Raw genomic sequence first — 23,358 nt, 5'->3', positions numbered from 1 at the left:
GGGACCTAATAAATGCTTATAAATATCTGAAGGGTGGGTGTCAGGAGGATGGGACCAAGCTTTTTTCAGTGGTGCCCAGTGACAGGACAAGGGGCAATGGGCACAAACTGAGGCACAGGAAGTTCCGTCTGAACATGAGGAAGAACTTCTTCCCTCTGAGGGTGACGGAGCCCTGGAACAGGCTGCTCAGGGAGGTTGTGGAGTCTCCTTCTCTGGAGATATTCAAGACCCACCTGGACAAGGTCCTGTGCAGCCTGCTGTAGGTGACCCTGCTTCGGCAGGAGGGTTGGACTAGATGACCTACAGAGGTCCCTTCCAACTCCTACTATTCTGTGATACTGTGATTCTGTGATTCTGTGATCATTGCAGACCTTTAAAGGTCTCTTCCAACCCAAACTATTCTATGGCTCTATGATGCTTCTGAACAGGAGATCTGCCTCTAAAGGTAAATGTCATGGTAAAGCAAACTATCTGAAAGAGAAGAAATCAATTAGAATAGTTTTAGTCAAAGACACCAACTGAACGTAATTCCTTGGTATGGCTAGACAAACATGATAGAGAATGTTACTGGAGCTTAATGGGTTACTGTGGTTTAGGGAGTTCAGTCTAATGTGTCTTATTTCAGAACAGCCAGGATGGGCTACAACCATATGCATTGTCAGTTGCCAGGGCTTATCTAATGAGTAACAGTTTGCTATATAATGATACCACAATCAGTTGCTGTCATCAGCAACCACTAGCTGTCAGTGCCTCCTATCTTTCAGTGGTTGCGTTGAGGGAAAAGGCAAAAATATTCATTGACTAAAATTAAATCAGACTTTTATTATATAGGTGAAATTTGGCATTGGGCAGTGTGACAAATTCCAAGTTGTTGATGTACCTCTGTGTAATAGAATATCAAAAGAAGTTTAATGATGTGTGCAGACCTTATTGTGAATTTTTGTACAAGAGCAAACTATATCCAAAGACTGCCCTCATCCACAGCCTTGAGAAACAGACTGAGAGTCATGACATGAGTTCATTAGTGTAAAAGTTAGGTATTTGTGTAAGCTTAATACCTAACTTCCATCTCTAGTAGATGGAGAGGAAATAACTCTTCCAGAAACTGATTCATCCCCAGTTTCCTAAGAACTCAGTATGATGTGCAAAAACGTATCACAATACATGCTATTGCTAACAATGTTCTAATGCTGACACAAAGTGGTTAGCATGAATAGAATAAAATAATTGCTTTCCCCTTTTTCTGAATAGAGAATATTGCTGTTTTGAGACTTAAGAAAATTTCATGGGCATGAAACTTCTGCTTATATAGACTTACATTAACTTAGTTGCAACAAATTATCTTACAACTGAAATTGAAGAACATTTTTCTTCCCTCAAAGGGTAGCAATTTGTAGTTGAGTCACAACAGTACTTGTTCCAATTTGCCCCCAGTTCTTAAAAAGTCTTGTATTAAGAATATTTTTTTCTGATGAAGCTGTTGTTGTATTGGAGAGATCGGTTGTGTATTCCATTGTGCTTGGTTGTTTTTTTAGAAGTGGATTTTTCCAGGAATGAAAACCTAGTTTCTAAAATGCAGACAAAAAGTGTAAGTCCTCCCTTCTCCACCCCCAGCCCACCCTCGCATTTAGGTGATGCCTTTATCTCAGAATCTTCTGTGACAGGTTCGGTGTCAGATCATGGACTGACAGTACACTGTGACTTCTATTAACCTAATGCCTAACAACAGTGCTGTAAATCTGAAAATATACTGTAGCAGTAGCTTTTGCCTGCTGTTACACAGCTATCAACAATAAAATTTTTCCTTAAGACATGCAGCAGTGGGCTTTAGTGTATTTCTGAAGTTTTATAGTACAGAAACACTGCCCAAAATGTAACCCAGCATTTGAAGCATGGACCATGAAAAACTTCATGGTCGATTCAGTAAATAAAATACTTTTATATGCATGATTTACACTCTAGATCTCAATGTCTTTTTCAAAGGAGATTCGTAAAGAATTGAAGGAAATAAACTGAGGGAAAACCAGTTAAGTGCTTGCCTGTGCTTGCCTATGTTTGATTTTTCTGATAGTCCCGTAGAGGCACCTAGAACTGCGATTGCTGTTGTCTCTTAGCATAATGAGAATGGAAGTGCCAGTACATTGTATCAAACCTGAGTGTGAAAAATGACTGCTCTTGAAAACCTTTTACTCGGGGCTAAGCACAAAAAAGGCCTTCTCAGAAGTGGGTAATTCAAGTGCATTCATCAAAAACGTACATCCTAAAATGCTGAGCTCAGCTCTGGAAGTGTCCAGGCAGCAAGCTCTGTCTGGGACTAGCCCCATCTCAGTGGACTCAGCTGGAATCTTTCCATTTATGACAGGGTTGGGGAAAACCTTCAGGGTGAAGTAATAACTGGTAAAATGCAGAAGGGACCGACTCTGCTGTCAGCAATGTCTTTCTCTTATTACAAACAGCATTTCTTTCCCAAAGAGAAGACCTCCTTTTACTCAAGCTGAGCAGTAATCCATGAACTAATCTGTCATCAGTTTTATATTAAATACCCTTACAGGTGGTTGTGTTTTGTAACACTTTAAATACACTTTATTAACTGTGAATTTAATGTAAACAAAACTATTTTATAGAAAATATATTTTCTTTCCATCTGAAGGAGGATGTCACCTAATCACATGATCATCTTTACATTTAAGGTAAGGAGGGCAGTCAGATCAAGAATAGTCAGATAAATATTCCTGCATTAAGACAGAAATGTTTCTGCCTTACATCTGTTAACTGTGATAGTGGTATCTAGATGCTACAAAATAGCTTCTTCTCATCTGCATATTGTCTTTGCTGGTATCTGATATACCTCACCTCCCCTTCATCTCAGCTTAACACCACTCACTTATGCATGCGTAGCATGTGCAAGTGTGAAAAAAATAACTTCTCTTGTAGGAGCTTAAGGTGGATAAATCTTTGATGTACACTGGTAAGCTATTCTAATCTTTGCAGTCACTGTATGAGATATCAACTCTTTAATATTCATTCCTCTTGGAAAGCTGTACAATTGATCTCATGAAGTTCTAAGTAAATCTAGGATTTAATGCTAGAATAACTTGGTGTACATCTTTTTAAAAATACTTATAATAATCAGAATGCCTCCATAATAGGCATAACTGAATTATGCCATGTTAAAAAGTAGCATATTTATCATCAAATATTTTTAAATTTCTGTGCAGAATACTTGTGCATTCTGCCAGTTTACACTATTAAGCCAGTGAACATGGAACAGATTCTCAATTGATGAAAACTGAGAAACTCCCAGGACTTTGCTACCATTATTTTTTTCAGCGTGGAACTTTATTAAAATTTAAAATATCCATTAATGTTATCATATTTCACTTACTATTTAAGGATATAGATGCAGGCTTTGAAATTCTATTGTATCTCTTTATCTTTGAATTTTCTTCTGCATTTTGCTGAATTAGGCAAAAGAAATGAACATTTTTAACAACTTTCACCTTTACTGCTAAAGTATTTGTACAAGAGTGATACTGAAAAATTGTGCAATCTTTATTTTGATCAGAGCTACCATAACATTATGCAAACAGAATTACCAAGACAGTTTTTCTGATACAATTTTTCCCTCCCAAAAGCAGACCAATACACTTCTTTAAGGGGTGCAACACATCATTACAATTGGTTATAAACTGAGTAGAGAAATATGACTTAATATACTTTTTCAATTACTATATACAGGTGATTTTGTGTATGTAATGGCATGTAATAACATTTTTACTACAAGCAAAACAAATCTTGAGCCCTGGTATTTCAAAACCATTTGTGGCTGTTTGGCTCAAACGTTGTGTACAGTGTATGTTACAGGAAATCGAAAAGTCTGGGTAGGAACTGCTTCTTTGCTACATACTGGTATACTGTCTAGCATGAGGTCTTTGATTCAGAAATGGGTACAACTATAACAGATAAGCAATGAAAGACAATAAACAGTAGGAATTGTAATTGTTGGTGTTTGTATTATTAATACAGAAACTTCCTCAAAGATATTCAGCCATCTCACTTGTATACTCTTGTACAAATGATCCTCTGCCATTCTTTCTTTGTCAATTAGGCGAGGGTATGTAGCAAATTAGGATGAATTCCAGCTCTGCCCACATTATTTGATTGGTTCCTCCCATTCTCATTCAGTGTTTTATACACTCTTGATGAGGGATTTGGAATCCATGCATCTGGCCCAGTAGCCTGGATAAATACAACAGCAGCCCTCAAAGGCCTATTCTGAATGAGACAGATATTTTTTTAAAAAAACAAAACCCAAAACAAAACCAAAAAAATACCTTATGATGGTATAATGAGTTCTGTTTATACAGCAGCTGTAGGAGCATAAGCTTCAGGGATTTTGTTTCCCCTTCTGACTTTGCTTTGCTTGTACTCACAAACCTTTCTGGCAGGATGGGTCATTTCCTAAATAATCTCAGCGGCCCAGAACCGATCGTACTCTAGACCAAATCACGCCCTGCTGGTCCCTTTCACATCAAAGCTGTGAGGCATTCTGGTTCATTATCATTTACAGTTTCTTCATGACACATACAGTATTATAGCAAGTCAAGACAGACTGTACGTCTTTTGACTTCGTTTGCATTCCTCCCTTGTTCAAGCTGGTCTTATTGAGATCACTGAAGAACATAATTTCCTTATTTAAATAGGATTTGCATTTCTCAGGCTTCTTTAACAGCCTTTCTTTTAAACATTGCTTTTTGAAGATTTGCCCCCACATTCCTACCAAGTAAGTCTACAAAGAGCATTGTGGGCTCCGAATGTCCTTCGCGCTGTTAGCCTAGTGGAGGGCATTATGACATGTGGCGTAAATAAAAATTAACAGAGATAACAAGGACCTTAACAAAGGGAAGCATTAAGATCTCTAGAGCAGCTCTACTATAAAATCTCAGTGACAGTCTTGGGTTTTTGTCAAGCTAGAGCAGCTGCAGCAAATTGCTGATGAAGTTAGTTAAAAATACAGCAGTGGTAAGTCCAGGCAATCACACACCCAAACAAAGATCAATTTATTTGTGTTTTTGCATAATCTCTCCAGGTGGTTAGACTCCAGCCCTGTACTCTAGAATTTACCCTGAATTGAGTTTCCCTTCCTTTCAGGGCTGACTGATATGGCTGGGATCCAAACAACCTTCAAATCAATGACAGTGAGTGAAATTTCACACGAGGGATTACTTATTAACTTAAACACAGTTTCAGAACACCAGGTGCTGAGATGAAGATGCGTGGTCAGATTTAATCTCCCACTTCCTTTAGCAGATCACCCAGATATACGTATATAAGCTGGAGTCCTGGGCCAAAACATTTTGAATTCTACATGAATGCTGTTCATATAGAATATTGAATTCCAGGAGCTGAATCAATTCACAGAAACTAGGTCACCCCTGTAGCTGAAAGTGCTGGGAACTCTGTGCTTAGCTCAGGTCTTGCTTAATTGCCCAAACTAGGAACTGTAACTGTGTCTGATCTATCACATATGTCGTTATCTCTTCAAGCCTTATTCTCCCCGTAGAGATAATTTGGGGAATGATGTCCATAACTATTAGGCAATTCCTTATTTCCAGAACTGCATGACCCACTTTGATCTTGTGGGTTAGTAGGTGGTGGAAGAAGAGATGAGATATTGACTTTATAGCTTCTCAGACAACCTCAGAAATTAAACTATTGTTCTGTATTATCATATATCTTTGTAATTCCTTTGTACTTGTGAACCCCAGGTCACAAACTAGCACACTATGAAGTGTTCAGCAATTTCCATACCATAAATCCTGCTAAGGATGAAAGATTCTTTTCTCAGCATTACTGTCCAATTTCTGTAACATCAGGATTAGCTTATTTAGGTAAGCTATTAAGTCTGTGGTTGTTTAACCAAAAATTAACCTCAGAGTTTTGAGAAAATCTCAGAGTAACAGCTATTTCCAGAAATGCAAGATTACTTGGTTTTTGTGGCAATGCTGTCTGCATTGAAAAATCCTCCCATTACCACTTCTTTGAATAGCAGTGAACAATACTTGGACCAGATCTAAATCTTATGCAGCACTGAGTATCAGTGACGATTTTTGTGGAAAATACCTTTAAATATGGTATTTGATTCCTAATGAAAGAACAGGTTCTTGGAGTTCATCAGGAATTAATTTTTGTTGTATGGAAAAGGACAAAAGCAAAAAAGCTGACTTTGAAAATAAAACACCAAACAAGGAAAACTTCATAAACATGTGAGTTCTTATACCAAAACACAGGAAAGAGCCAACCTGAATATTCTGAGTATATTGACAACCCAAGAGAAAAAAAAAGATTTGATTGAGAGCATAACTTCCAGTAAAAATTTAATTTTATTAAAATAGGTATTTCTTGGGGAAGTTCCTATGTAAGAAAAACAAAACTGGGAACTAATCCAAAACAAATAAAAGCTTATAAAATACCTAAAATACTATTCCATCAGTCCTAATCACAAGTTGCATAAATACCACTAAAATAACTGTACCATGTGGCTTGTTCATTTGTTTTCAGAAACCCACCTAGCCCTGTAGAGAAGCTGGCCCCCTAAAAGACATTAAATAACAAGCTACCAATTTACCAATCTCAGGTTGATATTATGCACATTGTACCTACATTTCCAAAAATAAAGAGGTGGTGCACTTTGTTCTTTAAAAGGGCGCATGTAGATTCTTAATGAAAAGCTGCTGAGAATCTAAAGCAGTTAAAGGCAACTGTGACTAGAGGAAACCAATTTGTAACCATTGGTTTCACAGCAGGCTGTCATCTCTCTGCCTCTATTCATTTGCTTGTTTTCTGGTTCAGTAAAATCTCTGTTCTACTATTAAGATTTAATGGCATGGTAATCTTTATAAACCTACTAGATTTTTTTGGAATATATTTAAGAAAAATAAATGTATAGGAGCTTGTGTCGTATTCCTTAATTAAGATTCCCTGGGTGTGCGGGCAGGCGCGTGTTTGGAATCCAAACCCATTCACACTTCCTACTCACAAACAAGGCTCTGGTTGGAGGTAAGATACTGATGATAATGTTTCCTAACACCCCACATTTTAATACAAAAAAAAAAAAAAAAAAAAATCCAAGCTGGAAGAATTTTAACACATTTAAAAATCTCAGATGTGTCAGCAACCCTCAGAGTGATAAAGAAGAGTTAGGCTGTTACAACTGCATGGTCTGGAGCGAAATGCAGGGTTACTTGAAGCCATGAATTCAGGCTGCAGTAGCAAGGGGTGAGAGGATGTGGCTGGACCACTTCTCACAGCTGTTCCTGAATAAACTTCAAGGCAATTCACTTCTGGAAGTGAGGGCTCACAAAGACAGGCAGTCACAAGCCTAGAAAAGCCACTAAAAGTGGATCTGCCAGGGGAAATGCACTGTTTTCCAGAGGTTAAGTCAACGTGCTGCGACAGCTGTGTACTCTAATTAAGCAGGGTGATGCAGTTTCTACTTCTTTTTCTTTCTTCCACTCAGGATAAACACCACGCCAGGACAAAGAGGAGAAAAAAGAAAAAGGTGTGGAAATGAAAACATCACAACTGCCCAGCGAAAGTAGCTGTAGTGGCAAAACCTGTGGCAAACTCTCACTAGGACAATTGTACACAAAATGGATAAGAGTAAAAAATATTCCTTATTTCTTTATCCCTGCTTCTCTGACACAATAAAGCCACAATTTTCCCTAAGAAGCTTCCACTGGGGGGTGGCGGAGTGGGAAGGAGGGCATTACTCTGGATTAGTCACTACTGGATGTTGTTAGCATTTCTTAGGTATTGGGTGTTGTAAGTCATCTAAGTCCGTATTTTTGCAGAATAAAGGAGACACATTCAATCGTGAACAATCCCACTCTCAGGCTGGCACTCTGCTGGCTGTTTCAGCAGCGTTAGCCACCTTCCACCCTCTTTCCCAGGGAAGGGTGTTGGGTGCACAGGCAGGAGTATATGAAGCAGCTTTTCTCACACTTGTTCATGCTCTTCCTAACGTGGCAGCCTAGGAGTGAGGAAGAATGATAGTTAACAACACACCAAAATATTTCCTAATATTTTTAATCCATCCTCACAAGCCTATTAGCTTGTGAGAACATTTTATCGTGCCTTGCCCACATCTTCAGAAATTGCTGTTTGTGAAATCAAACAGATCACTTTGGCTGATTGCACAATAAATCAGTGCCACAGCATTACTTACATACCATTCATTGCATACTTTAAAATGTCAACCTCATTTTTTCTCTGAGACAAACAACACAATAGTCTCCAAAAATGTCAAGTTTGGCTTGTTTTTCATCCCTCTCCCTCACAGTGAATGGACAAACAACCTGGTCACATATAAACTCCTCCCTCAAAAAGTCCTGAAAGTGTCAGCAGTTTTCCCAGAAATAATGTTAAAAGCTGCGTGATGTTATTGATCTACTTGGAGAATGCCAAAACCCATAAACATTAATTAAAAAAAAAAAAAACCCAACTCATGACAAATGAAGGCTAAAAGAAGAAAAAATAAAAACTACATATTATTCCACATCAGCCATACAAGCACCCGATAAATATCTGGAGCCTTATATCAAGCTCTGGTCCACTGATTCCCTTACTGTTTTGCAAGAGATAGACCTGTTGGTGGAAAACCAAACTTCAAGACTGCACAGCTCATGGGCCCATTTAAGTCTCTTTTTACAGCTGTGACTATTACCAACTGAAAGTTCAATCTGTGAAAGCAACCAGAAAAAAACCCAAATCTAAAACTTAACCAGGTTCCTACTGTATTTGCAACATCACAAATATCTTTTTTCTTGCTATAATTCAGTTTACGATTTGCCTTAAGGAAAATCAACATGACCAAATTACAGCTGGCAATACTGAAAAAAATGTAGACATTTTTCAGATATGTACCAACCCATTCATAGTAGAAAAAGAGAAAATAGTGAAACAAACAGACACAGAAGCAGTAAAAATCTTTGGGGAGACACTATTACTTGTACTTTTATTTTTGCTGAATCAGGCCAGATGCCAAAGGCAAGTTTCACAGTGTCCCCCTCCCAAAAAGGATTTTGAAGCTAAAAGATGCTGAACCACGCTTCAGAGGAGCAACCACCTGAAGCTTTCTTGCAGTGCCTTTCCCTAACTGCTAAGATACAAAGCACAGCTTTAAGACCAGTAATAACAATTTGTCCCCAAACACCTCGATGTTTCATGTATGTAAAATCACCTGGACTGTCACTGTACACTGAGCCAAGAAGGAAGCTGAACACCACCATGAGCATTGAGGGTTTCATGTCAAGGATAACATCAGAATCTCCAGCTGATTCCTCAGTCCTCTGTACTGAGAACTAATATCTTGCCCTTTACTGTTGACTTAGATATCTGCACTGATGCAGTCACTTTGTTGAAACGGTTTCATCACTAAAAATTAACACAATAGTAGGAAATGACTAAATATTTCTTCCAGACGCAACTCATTCTCTGTAAAAAGAGAAGGTCAAAATGCAGGAAACCTTAATCCACGTTCCTCTGACTGCCCCGTTCTTTCCGAGTGTTGGTAGAACTGCTCCGACTGCAACTTTCTAACAGCTCTTTAGTTTGTTTGCTCCCTCATTTACCTTCTAGTCAGTAAATCTATTATTGGTAAAATGCTTTGGCCTGGGATAAGCTTATTCCCGTTATCAACATTTCTCCTATTCTAAAAAGAATTTAAATGGTGACTAATAGCATTTGTTTTAATCACTTTTGCAATTAACTGTGCAAACCTATCTAGTCAAAAGATACGGAAATAATTAAAGTGGACATTTGCATCCTTTTTCATTTTTCTTCTTTTCTTCTTTTCTTCTTTTCTGTTATCTATGGCAAGACATTCCAAGCCTGGAAATACTTTTTTCCTGAAAAAAAATCAGAGGTAAAAAAGCATTTTCAGAAAGTACGCTGGGAAAATTTTACAGGCTATAAGCTTCCTTTCAGTCACGCTACACCATTTTTGTGCAACTCAAGGGACCTTTATTAAGCCTAGTCTTTACTGTAAACAGGAATACGATCTAAAGTCTCTTATAGAGTCATGTATTAATCGTTATTCAACTTTTTTATTTGTTTGCATTGCCTAAGTGTCTGAGTCACAGGTCAATATCCCACTCTACTATGTTCTGTACAGACATGGAGATTTAGACATATGCTTTTGGGTGCCTGCCAAATGGTTGATGATTCCTATAACCTAGAAACAGATAATGATTTTATAAAAATAATGGAATTGCTTGTTGCTGATCAGTCAGCCACACTTGTACTCCATAACCTGCGTAAGAGTGAAGATGAATTGCTGGCTGAAATGCTCAAGGGCAGCAGGCTTGGCCCTACACCTGACAACGCCCACGTACCTCAAGGGCAGGGAGAGGGATGTCGAGAGACCACTCTACCAAGCGCCCTTTGCATTGCTGGCAGGGTGGTAGCAATGAAGAACCCACCTGAGGAGCTACAGGAAAAGTCTATTTGGGAGATCTGTTTCACCCTTTCCCACTGTGCAGCTGCAATGTGGAGACCATGCCCTAGGTTTGCAGAGAACCAGTCATCAGTCATGAAAGAAGATGGCTGCTTTTCACACAAGATATTGGATGGAAACCCGGCTTTACCCTTTATGCTCAAGCCTGGATCAGATGCAAGATAGTTTAGTCCTGCAAGGGGAATCCGTGGGTGTGTTCTCAAAGACTAGTTGAAGCCCATGACACCACCTCTCCCAGAGGCTGACCTGCACTGCTGAAATGAGAAAGAGTTCTCCAGCAGGCGCTTTCTCTCTCCATTAACTGTGACACAGAATTATGAGTTCTCCTCTCCCATACACATTTGTTGCTTACATTTCTTTATAGGAGGAAAAACTGTGTGTGTGAGCACATCTTCAGTAAAAGAGGGGTTTGATTTCTCAGTGCACTAACACATTTCTTGAAGGAGCTTTTTTCCACAGGTTGTGCGTATGGGAACTGACGAATTAAACTAAAAAACAAAATATCTTCTCCCACCTTTCTTCTGGAGGTGTGAAGGTCTTGGCATGCTTAGCTAGGAAAGTTCTACTGTTTATCTCCTTCCCATTAATTTGTACAAATACATGAAAAATCAAACAAAGAAAACTCAACAACTCTCTTTTTTGTCCCATTAGAAAAGCTCATCTTCTCAATCCAATCAATGTCGGCAGTAAATCCATAAAAAGTAATGATATATAACACTTGTCATAGATTTGGCTCCAACAGTTTAATTAATTTAGTCCATTTGGGAGCAGATGACAAGGCTTTTTTTTTCAGAAACCTTCATTGATTCCTTTTAAATAGTGCTGACACAAGTGGAAGTAATTCAAATTAATGACAAAGTTCTACTTTGGGTTGAGATTTCTTAAACAGTTCAGACTATAATCAGTATTAATCCACCCAGATTTAAGTCTTGTATTAAATATAAACAGAGTTGAGAGGTGTTTTTAGTGACAAATAAAAATAATGAGGAAGAAGTTCTATTCTTTCCTTCCACTTCTCTTAATATCCACATGATTGGTTGTCTGACCTATTCTCTGTGTAGTGACAGAAAAAACCCCAAAACTTTCCAGAAGACGTTGAAAAGGAATCTATGAAGAGGAGATCAAAACTTGGAGGATACATAAATAGCTTAAATTATTTATTAGGAACTGCTTTGTGCCTGGAATTGAGAAGGATAAATAATTTCAGAGAAAATGAGAATCTCACTTCCTTTGATTATGATGATACTTAATAGTTATTTGCATTAAGGTAGCAAAGTGGGTTTCTCTGTGCACGCACAAAAAATGTTTTTCCCCAAATCTTAAGCCTCTACTCACAAATATACCAAATTACATTTGTTTGTTGACACAGAATTATTTTATTCATTTTCCAAAGATGAAAATGAAAACAGCTCCTCAGCTGAAGTTTGACACAAAACATTAGTAGGTGGGAGAAAGACCAACTTCACTGCAAGCCTATTTTATAACGCCATTACTCACCATCCAACCACCATCTAACAACCAAAGATAAGTGCCTTGGCAGGATGATCCTGCCCATACTGGAAGAACTGAATTAATTAGCACTAACTGACCACCCGCTTAAACTCCAGAGTGGACGCCTCATGGAGATGAACAGCACAAATCAGCACTACCTTGGAGCTGTGGCTTTCCTTTATGCAGACCCAGGAGGACTGCACCCCTGCTGAGCGTGTTTGAGGAGGTGCCACCACACAGATGTCAACTGCAACAGCAGTGATTCAGAAGAGACATTAAAAAAATACTTTACAATTTTAAGGACAGTTTGACAAACAGATTTCTGAAGAAAACCACAGTCTCTTTGTTAGGTGATGTGTTTTAAAAGTTTGAAAACACTGTCAAGAACTGACCTTGAGTTGGGGGAGAAATTGGACTAGCTGACCTCTCAAGGTCCTTGAAATACTATTTCTGATTTACAAACAGAGAAAAATGAATCCTGCCCTTGGAAGGAAAGCTCAAATTATGAAGAAATTTACATAGGAGGGAGAGTATTTTAAGCTTTGCAGAAGGATTAAAAATAGCTATGAGCTCCAGCATAAAAGTGGTACTGTTAAGTGAAAAACCTTTATACAGGTTAATCAGCACCCTTGTCCTTCAGAGAAATACCATTCACAGATAAGAGGCACAGCCTTCCAGACCAGAGGAAAGGTCACTTTCATGGTGGGTTTGAATGAAGATTTAGACTTGCCTTTGGATTTTTTTTGTTTTTTTCTTATTGTACATACCTGTTTCTCCACTTTCATGGGGGGTAATTTCTTTGCAAGACTATTGCATAAGAAAACAAGCTTGAAAAGGTGAAGGCAGCCCACTGAGAGTGCACAGAGCAATAGGAAGCACTCAGAATTTGAAGCGAGTCAAAGAAATCTCAACTGTGCACCAAAGAGAATGACTGATTGCCAAGATAAATTCTCATGCTCATGCCAGGTAGCGCAACCATCCTTCATTACACACCCAGGCCCAGGCTTGCAAAGTTGGTAGCAACTCCAGTTGCCTGCATTTCTGTCACTTTGGGATGACCTAGATTGGAAAGAGGAAGAAGGGAGAAGTGAGGAGTGGATATCCAGACCTTAGAGTAAACGTCATGGGATCAAAGTTTTGCAAATCTGGTGAAGAGCTATTTTGGGTTGAACAACATAAAGCTAATGCATTAAATAACACTACTGCCAGATAATTAAAGTTACATCTTTTTAGCTGGCCTAGAAGTTGGTCTGAGACTGACTTCATCTGTTGTGACAGAAAAATAAAACCAAGGTCTGTACAAAAACTGAAGACCCAACAGATTACCTCAGCTAAACCACACCAGGATCTGAGGCAATAGCACAAGTTAAAATAAGTTGGCTACCAAATACTTGTGTCACCTTTGTCTTCCCAGTTCAAATGACTTTTTTTTCTCATTTATTAACTCATATATAGCCATGTTTATTGGGAAAGCATTGAATGCGACACTGGAGCAAGGCTAAACCACCTCCATAATAAGATACCTTCCTCCACTGGGCTCTTGTCAGATAAATCATGTTGTCCCTGGTTCAGAACTGGAAAAGATGAGCCTGTTTTATTGTTAGCCGTAATTCAAAATGTGGACATGTCCTCAAATTATGTTAGAGCTTTAGTATTTTCCACAAAAGATCCACAGTACCATCTGAATATTCACATACTGGTACACCTCTCTTGCAGCCTTGCTGCACAGGAAATGTTAGGACCAGGGAATGTAGCCAACAATGCCAGCCACCTCACACTCTGTTAAAGGGCTGCAGCAACTCATGAGAATTCATGAGAAGAGCTGTTTAAAAAAATATATTCTCTCTCTCATGGGAAAATTTTTATTTTTCATCACCTCCCCCAATCTTTAAATATGTGTTTCTACTTGCCCCAGATTAAGATGTTGCTTATAAGATCTGTGACTTGTCGTTTAACAACACCACTTATTTTTGCCAGGGTAATCAATGATTTTGTTTATTTTAATAAAAAAGCACTTTGTTGGAATATGATTTGTCTGCATGAAATACATTTGTTAGTGGCAAAAATAGAAGGCTAGAACTAAGGCTGACCCTTCTCTTCCCCTTCTTCAGCTACCACCAGGATTTGGGAGCTTCACACTCTTTAAAAGAAAGGATAAAAATAGCCCTAATGAGCAGCTCTGTAACTACAAACAGCAAGTATTTCAGTCAGAAAGAAACGTCACTGCTAAGATTTCAGTGGTTGTTATATATAACAGCAATTTAAAAACATATAGTGTAAAAATGATGAAAGCTACCTTGACAGGAATGCTTTTAAATCTGCAAGATTTATGGAAATATGAAATAAATATTTAGCACGTTGATTTTACATGCAAGAAGGAGTCAAATGCATGCCATTACCAACATCTTTCCTCCCTCCCCCACTACTGGCTTCAAGGCAGTGAAACACACCTCATTTTTTGTATGTGTTCTGTTATTCTTTTGTGCCTGGAGACACTCATATGAATCATTATTTAAGAATAAATAAATAAAATCTGGTGCATTCATTGTGTGGCGTAGAAGAGTTCAAACGCAATTGAAAGCTTATTCTCATCGCCAGGTACATTGTGTAGCAGGCAATGGTTTCAAATATTAAATAAAGCTGGAGACAAGGGAACAAATATTCCCTGTGAATAGGTAGGGAGTTAATTGAAGGCTGCCCCTATTGTTCTACCATTGTAATCCAAAACACACCTGCAAGGGCTTCCTTCCTTTTTCGATTCACATGGACAACAACTTGAGGGGGGGGGGAGGGGGATGTGGGTTGAAGAAAAGAATAAAAGGAAGTAAAAATGAAGGGAAGGGAGGGAAGATGAGAATAAGAGAAAAATCTTGTTTTTTCCCGTCATCTAAAAAGAGTTAATCAAAGTAAAATGTGTGTTACCATAGAAGGGGGGAGGGGAAACGAGCTTAAGAGATTAAGTGCATAAATGGAATGGAATTTAGACTCATGCCATTACAGTCAGTAATAGAGATTTTTTTTTTCCTCCCCCAAACAAATATCACAAATAGAACCAAACAGTAAAGGATAATTTGGGGTGGTAGTTCTGAAGTCCTCTATTCAATGTCAAGAGAATGCATGAACAGTGATGCATGCTATCTGGCTGAGAAAAGGGAATTCTAAAGTAGGCTCTGTTCTTCATGGCCAGACAATTTCTTTTTTGTGTTCTGCCAGAACTCTAATTGTAAAGGCCTTTTCAATTGCACCAATCAGCCATGTCTTTTAAGTTGGCTCCCCCCATTCCATTATTCAGCTGACAAGCAGTTATAAAAAGAGAGATTTTTTTTTCCACACAGGCAGAAGCTATACGAAGATAAGTGACGCCAACTACATTTAAATTTTAAAACCAGATTCTTTCATAAAATTGTAAGTTTCTGCCATTCACTTCTTATTTTATCAACTGGTAACTGGAAACACTTTCTCCCATCAAACAATAGTAAAAGGAGATAAGCTAGTGAAATACCTCTGAGTAGGAATACAGACAAAACAGAATGCTGTAAAAAAGGGACAGATTGTAGCCAGCCCAGAATAAAAGGACTGTAGAATATTTCATGCCATGTAAAAAAATGACCCCTCAAATTTAGAGTACTAGATATCATGTTTTCATGATAGATAAAACCTTAGGTTTCTGAGGCTGATATTGCAGCCAAATACTGGCACATCGTTCACATCTGAAAAAACAAATAACATGGAGAAAAAAAGTGTTAGGTGGAACATGTTTATTTTAGTTGGGTGGAGTCATATCATACCTTTTCTGTTACAAAGGCGTCTGAATTTTCTGAAGCCAGATACTTCTCTTATCCTGAATTGGTAAATGACTCATGTGATTTCAGTGGTCTTATTTGAGATAGGCTCCAGCAAAGAGTAGAAAAGAAAGCAGAAGCTGCCAGCACGATTTACAACTTCATCTGTGCAATATTATTCCACACACTGGATTATGGACTGTCCAGAGAGGTTTGAAAGAAAGAGCTCCATGAGAATAAAACAAAAAGGAAGTTTAGGGGAGATATCTTCTCCTATTTTCAACCTTCCAAAGTATGATCAGCTGCTTTAGACAACTTTTGGATACTTGAAAATTTTAGATTGGCCATTCTGCTGACATGAGAGGAAAACATTGTGGGCTTTCTACATTAATTTAATGGAGAAGAAAGGAATTTAAATTGTAATTACTGAAGATATTTCATAAATAAGAAGTGGCATTAGAGTATGTTAGAATGTGTTTTCAGGAAAAGAATTAACAAAATATAAGGAAATTCCACTGTTAGACCTGCACGTTAAAAGAAAAAAAAAGCATTGAAAGAAGACGAAAGGCCTTCTCCAGTCTGGAAAGAGATCATAATTCAGGCAGACCATAAGAAGAGACACATTCCGGACACTATAGTTACCAATACGCTGCAGTTGTCATATGAGTAGTCATAGTATGCAAAACAAAGGAATAGAGACAGTTGAGGAGTGATGAGGTACTGTGGAAACCAAAAGTCTGAATAACAACAAAACTCATAACAGAGACCAAGTTGTCAAGGAGCAACTGATAACGATCATACTCTAGGCAAAGAAAATATTTGGACAAATGCCCTCAATATTTTCTTCGGTTTCTTCTGAAAAAAAACAAAACAAAACAAAAAAACATTGCATAAGGTGGGGAAAATCTAAAAGGTTCAAGGACCTTAGAGTTTCAGTATGCCAGACAAATAGTGCAGTCACAAAATTCTCCAAATGTAATGCTGAGTATTATTGTTTTTCTAATAAGAGTATGCAATACCACTATGACTCTCTTCAAAGAAGAAAAACAATACCAAGTCACCAAGCCCCTTAAAAACACAAATGAACCAAAAGATTTACATTCATGCATTTCCAGAGTTAGCTTGCTGGATGATGGTAAAGTCAAAGAGATGAATGATTCATCCAAGAGCGTAAAGTAGGTCAGTGCAGACTCAAGAGCATAAGATTCCTAGTGCGTCCTTTAACCACTGGAAATTAATTCTTCGACAAAACTGTCACTATGCAATTAGCTAGAGCAGTCTTACTTGCTACTTTTTGTTTAAAAATGGTTTCAAATATCTTCCTGCAACTCTCCCTCTTCATTTTATCCACGCAGAATATGTGTCTATCGCATAAGCTGTTATCACACCAGACAAAGAAATAGAAAATTGTATTCTATGGGTAAAGAACTCAAATCAGATGCATTACAAATTTAGAAAACCACCAGGCATGATTGATTGACTGGTTATTCATCTGAACCCACTAGGAAATGCAACATCACTTTATCAGCATGCTCTCATTTCAGGAGTGCTATGGCTCTTGGTTTAAGTGAGCTATTTTTCGTCGAGAGTTCTTATTTTTCTTTTTAAGCAGTATTTTCTTGTACAGAGGCAAAGCTTCAGCAGAAATTAGCCTGCAGGACTCCATAGCTCTATTTTGCTTCTCATCATTTCCCAGAGGGCTGTGTACATGTTTTCTAGTTAGCTTTCCATACCATGTTTAGGTGCTTAGGACAACTATTTGTCTCTACGCACCAGTGAAGAGTTCAGGCATCTAACTGGACTTGTGGATATCATTCAGCGGGGAAGCACCTGAAAAGTAGCTGGTTCAGCATGTCAGTCTCACCTCACCCTTCCAGGACCAGAAACCCTACTGACAGAACCAGTAGTGACACAAAACATGAGCTCAGAGAGAACTAAATCCCACAGGGGAGAGGGTGTGTTTTTTTCAAGGTTTCTCTTCACTTGTCCATCCTGCTCAGCACTGCAGCATCAGCTTAATGCCTGCCATGTTTTTTCAAGTTCTCCAAGACTGTGAAGCATCTTTCTTTACACATGTAGTTTTATGTCCTTGTAATGGTTTGACATTCACCATGTGCTGCACCACACCATGAAATGTCCTTAATGGGGCTGCTGAAATATAAAAGTAGTACAATAGATTGAATCTTGTCAGTACACCTGTTTGGATACACAAGATATCTTATGCGAGTTGACAGATGATGAGTACAAAGATTTTTTGTGTTTGGGAATGAAAAGCCACTGGGGAGAGGGAGGAAAACAAAATTAGACCAGAAATGGAAATCAGAACACAAATCTCAAAAGATGGAAAACATCATAATGAATTTGTTCTATGCATCATTAAAATCAGATTTTCATTTCTTTGGCTGTGGCTTTCTAGAACTGTCTTGCTAACAAACACGCATCAAAGAAGGATGCAGAAAATTGGAAGGACAAACAACTCAAAATTTCTGAGACTGGTGTCCTAGCTCATCCTGTACGTACTTCTGTGAGTGGCAGGTGAAAGGCTCTAGGGGAGGGTTCTTGCCATTTTTGCAGCTGAGCCCCCTCAATGCAGCTTCCCACCAGCCTGGAGCCAGGACAGCCAAGTGACCACATCACAGAGCCAGGGAAACAGATTGCCCCTCACTGTTAACAAACTCATAGCTCATCTGAGAGGCTTCCGTCATGGCTTGGGAACAACAGCTACAGCAGCTCCCAGACTAGCAGTTCCCAGCAGCAGTTTCACTTGTTAGTGGAAAAAGAAGGAATTCATAGGTATTCGGAGAGCAAATCTGACATTTTAACTACATTTCACCATTGCGTTCAGACTGAAAGGAAGGTATGTTTTAGTTGGAAAAGGACCAGAAAGCTAAAGACAATAAGATACGAGCTATTCATCAACAGCAGATATGGAATAACCCATCCACAAGATAAGCGATCAGTATAATTTGATTTGTTGTCTGAATGATATGGAAATATTTCCTCAGACTCATTTAATCATGTAGATACTTTTGTTATCCGTAAAAGTATGCAATGCTTTCTGCAATCCCACTTACAACCCACCATTAGCTACAGCAATGACTTCCACAAGGAAATCCTGAGCTGTGTGAAAAAGTATTTCCTTTAACTTCTTGTGAATACCATTGGGTAATATTTGCTTATACTTTGAAAAAAAATAGATGAGTAAAAGGTCAAGATCTGCCTTTTTATGCTTACTTTGTATACATTATAGTGTTTCCTCATCCATTTCCTCTGACAGATTTTTAAAGTTTTCTCTTGACAGGCAAATCGGTATTTTCATACAATCTCAACAAAATTAGATTCACATGACAGCCTTCTTAATGCTGACTAACAAGCATGCTAACCATACTAATGCATTTCAAGCAAGCACATGTGACTGTTTTGTAGTCCAAAAGCATTAAAACAGGGCCATAGATAGCATTATTTCCTGTGGCCTGGGCCTATTTTCTTCTTCACAGCCTATAAATACTGCGCCTGTCAAACCCTGGCAGTGTGGCAGCATGGTATCAGGATTTCTCTAGAATGAGCAATTGAATGTCATTTGAAAGTGACGTATTTTAATTAGCATGACTCTAGACAGCACCAACCATCTTAAAACTGCACTAAGCAGATGTGGCCAACTTGTATTTGGTCAATATTCAAGGTAAACAAAAATAAAAAGTTTTGCAGGAACATTGTACTCTATCAAAAGTTAGTAATTTGATAGATTTTTTTTTTAAGTTATGAATTTGCACAAATACTCAGTGACATTTCTGTCACGTCTACAATCTTTTTTTTTTCCAAACTGTACTAACTGTGTATGCTTGTCCTTAGTGCTAATGTAACTATCTTTGTCTACACACAGTGCTATAAACTGTTTATAAACATGGAAAGGGAGCCAGTGGGAGCCTTGACCATTTACATCACTGCTGCAGAGTTAAGCCAATGCTATGAACTTTTGAAATTCCCAGCCTCGGAGTGGCACAGGGCATGTTTTAATGAACACCCACAGTAATAACGGAATCTGATCTATGCAAACAAATAATGCTTAAAAAAACAATTACATCATGCATGAGAAACAGCTGTGGTAGCAAATACTCTGTGGTTATTTGTGCAGTAAGGAAGGTTTAAGAAAGAAGAATAAGGCACAAAATGTTCAGTAGATCTCAACTGTTTCTTCCTTTTTCTATAGCATAACTTGGATACTGTTAACATAAAATAATTTCACAATAGCATTTAGTACATTTATGTTTGTCAATGACATTTAAAAATAAGTTAATCTGTACCGTACTAGAGTAATACAGTGCTGAGTATTCTTTTTGTGCATGTATATACATACATACACGTACTAACAGTGGATGCTATGGTTGTGAATACTTTCAGTCAATCTATTTTCTTTCAGTAAAATCCTAAGCTAAACATATGGACACATATAAACCCCCTGAAAAGAAAAATTGCACAGAAATACAAAGCTATGCCAACACTCATTGAAGGCAACAAAGGGTCTATTTGGAAGCATTTTATCCCAAGGTAGGACAGCCTGTGCAGCAGACCCAGCACTATGATTCACAGGATAGCCAGGACGGCACACTGTGAGGATCCAAAACAAAATGAGGGCTTGGCTTCCAGCTCTGTAGCACTACATGTGAATGCTTTCAGCAGTGAGTGCCAACACAGTTTGAGTCAAAATCTATTGATACTCCTAGGGTGGGAAAATAGTCTCAGCTCAGACGAAACAGACATTTAGGTTTGTTGAACTGAACCATCATGTGTGTAATGCTCAACTTTGGACTCTGTCAATTTCTGGTGACAAGATGCTCTAGTGAAGCTGTTATCTGAATGCCACATGCCCACAGTCACTGCTGCAGCCTGACTTTGACTGACCTGCATTTCCTACGGCATATCAGACAATTGTTCTCCTGGGGCCCATCAGGAGACAGTAAGATTTCCCTTGATTCTGTTTTCACCTAGATTTGCCCACTCTCTCACTCCTCTTGTTTTTCTGTGCTCCAAACCAGGAAAACTCTCACCTTGATTGCATAATTTTTTACACCTTGATGAGCAAACCCATCTTTTCAGTTTCCTACATTCTATAACTAAGAACTAATGTTCTTTCTTCTCAGTGTGCTTTGGTTTACATTTGTTTTTGCTGTCCTAGTGTTTCTCTCTGTAATCCTGATTTGTGTTAGTTGCTTCTTCAAACAGCTAACAGACCTAGTAGCAAGTGAAGAGCAGAGGTGGTACTGCTGTTCTCAGGCATTGATGAGCTTCTGTGCATATTCAAGTTCTCCTGCAATCTCAGCAAGGAACTCCCAGTTCCAATAACTCATAGTGGTTCCTAAGGATCAAGATGACCCATGGATGATCTTAGTAAAGGGTTTCAGCATCAAGAATTTTCAGTATAGCATCTTTTGAAAACACTCTATACTCTGCTTTTCATTCATTTTTCCTTTAGGGGTGGGTGGGGAGCAGAATGAAGTCCTGGATCTCACATAACTTAAGGCAAGTCCTACCCATTGACATTGTTTTATCTACACTGAAGAAATAAAACATACATTGCTTTCTCACACTGTGGCAGTAATAAGGGGCAATATGCATGGCTTATTCCCTTCTCAGACAAACTGTACATTGCTTGGCAAGACAAAAGCAAAGGGAAGTCTGTTCTTGAGTTAAGAAATTAGAAATGTGGTAATTTAATCAAGCATCGTATTCAGGAAGAATGTTTCAACAATAAAAGCAATCCTGGAAATGAAAGTTTTAGAGATATTTCACAGAGCAACTACTAGTGACTGGTAGCGTCTCAGAAAAACTGTTGTTACATTCAGTTAAGGGCTGCCAGTTCCTGTTTTTTCCTCCAAATCATACAGTCAACAGTAGTAGCCTATAGCTGCATCACTGTACTACTGATACGTGTAAGGCATGGAAAAATGTAGATGGAGGAGAGGAAGCTTGCGTTGAAATCATTTGACAAATTAGATACCAAGGTAGAACAAAAAAATTTTGTTTTCTTGACCTGTGCTTTGAACTGTATTGTTGTGGGTTTGCATGGCAACGTTTTGGTAACAGGGGGGCTATAGGGGTGGCTTCTGTGGGAAGCCATGAGAAGCTTCCCCCATGTCCAATAGAGCTGGCTGGTACTGGCTCCAAGGCAGACCCGCTGCTGGTCAAGGCCAAGCCAATCAGCAATGGTGGTAGCACGTCCGTGACAACATATTTAAGAAGAGGAAAAACCTGCAGTGAAACTGCAGTCAAGAGAGAGGAGTGAGACAATGCAAGAGAAACAACTCTGCAGACACCAAGCTCAGTGCAGGAGGAGGGAAGAGGTGCTCCAGACGCTGCAGCAGAGGTTTTTCCCCTGCAGTCTATGATGATGACCATGATGAGACAGGCTGTCCCCCTGCAGCCCGTGGAAGACCCCACGCTGGAGCAGATGTATGCCTGAAGAAGGCAGTGAGCCCGTGGGAAGCCCATGCTGGAGCAGGATCCTGGCAGGACCTCCTGAGAAAGAGAAGCCCGTGCTGCAGCAGGTCTGCTGGCAGGATTTGTGACTCCCTGGGGGCCCATGCTGGAGCAGCCTGTTCCTGAAGAACTGCACCTATGGAAGGGACCCCACTCCAGAGCAGGGGAATGCCTGAAGGAAGCTGTGACCCCATGGGGAGCATGTGCTGGAGCAGGCTCCTGCCAGGATCTGCAGACCCATGGAGAGAGAAGCCCATGCCAGAGCAGGTTTGCTGGCAGGGCTTGTGACCCCATGGGGACCCACACTGGAACAGCCTGTTCCTGAAGGACTGCACCCCGTGGAAGGGACCCACGCTGGGGCAGTTCGTGAAGAGCTGCAGCCCATGGGAAGGACTTGCATTGGAGAAGTTCATGGAGAACAGTCTCCCGTGAGAGGAACCTTCATGCTGGAGCAGGGGAAGAGCGTGAGGAGTCTTCCCCCTAAGGGACAAGGAGCAGCAGAGACAATGTGTGATGAACTGACCGTAACCTCCATTCCCCGTCCCCCTGCACCGCTCTGGTGGGGGGAGGGGGGGGGGGACGGGATTTAGAGAGAAAAAAAGACACATGAGTGAAGCTGAGGCCAGGAAATAAGGGAGGGGTGGGGAGAAGGTGTTTTTAAGATTCAGGTTTATTTCTCATTATCCTACTCTGATTTAATTGGTGATTAATTAAACTTTCTTTTCTCCCCAAGTGCAGTCTGTTTTGCCCGTGACAGCAATTGCTCAGTGATTTCTCCCTGTCCTCATCTCGACCCTTTCATCATATTTCCTCTGCCCTGTCCAGTTGAGGATGGGGAGTGATAGAGCAGCTTTGGTGGGCACCTGGCATTTATCCAGGCTAGATCCAAACAGTATATACATAATTAAGCAATTTATTCTCAATTGTCCTCCAAATTTCCTTATTACTGCACACAACTTCTATGCCTCAATTCCTCAACACCTGGTGGGATGAAACAAAAAATATTGTTACATCATAGGGTGGAATTTATCAGTGCTTAAAAGGGAGCATAAAAGCTGTTTATAAGTGAACATTAGTAGGTACCGGGTTATG

This window comes from Opisthocomus hoazin, chromosome 4, assembly GCF_030867145.1.
Source record: "Opisthocomus hoazin isolate bOpiHoa1 chromosome 4, bOpiHoa1.hap1, whole genome shotgun sequence".
Classification (NCBI taxonomy): Eukaryota; Metazoa; Chordata; class Aves; order Opisthocomiformes; family Opisthocomidae; genus Opisthocomus; species Opisthocomus hoazin.
The sequence above is the reverse complement of the archived record's forward strand: the minus strand, read 5'-3'. Positions refer to the sequence as shown.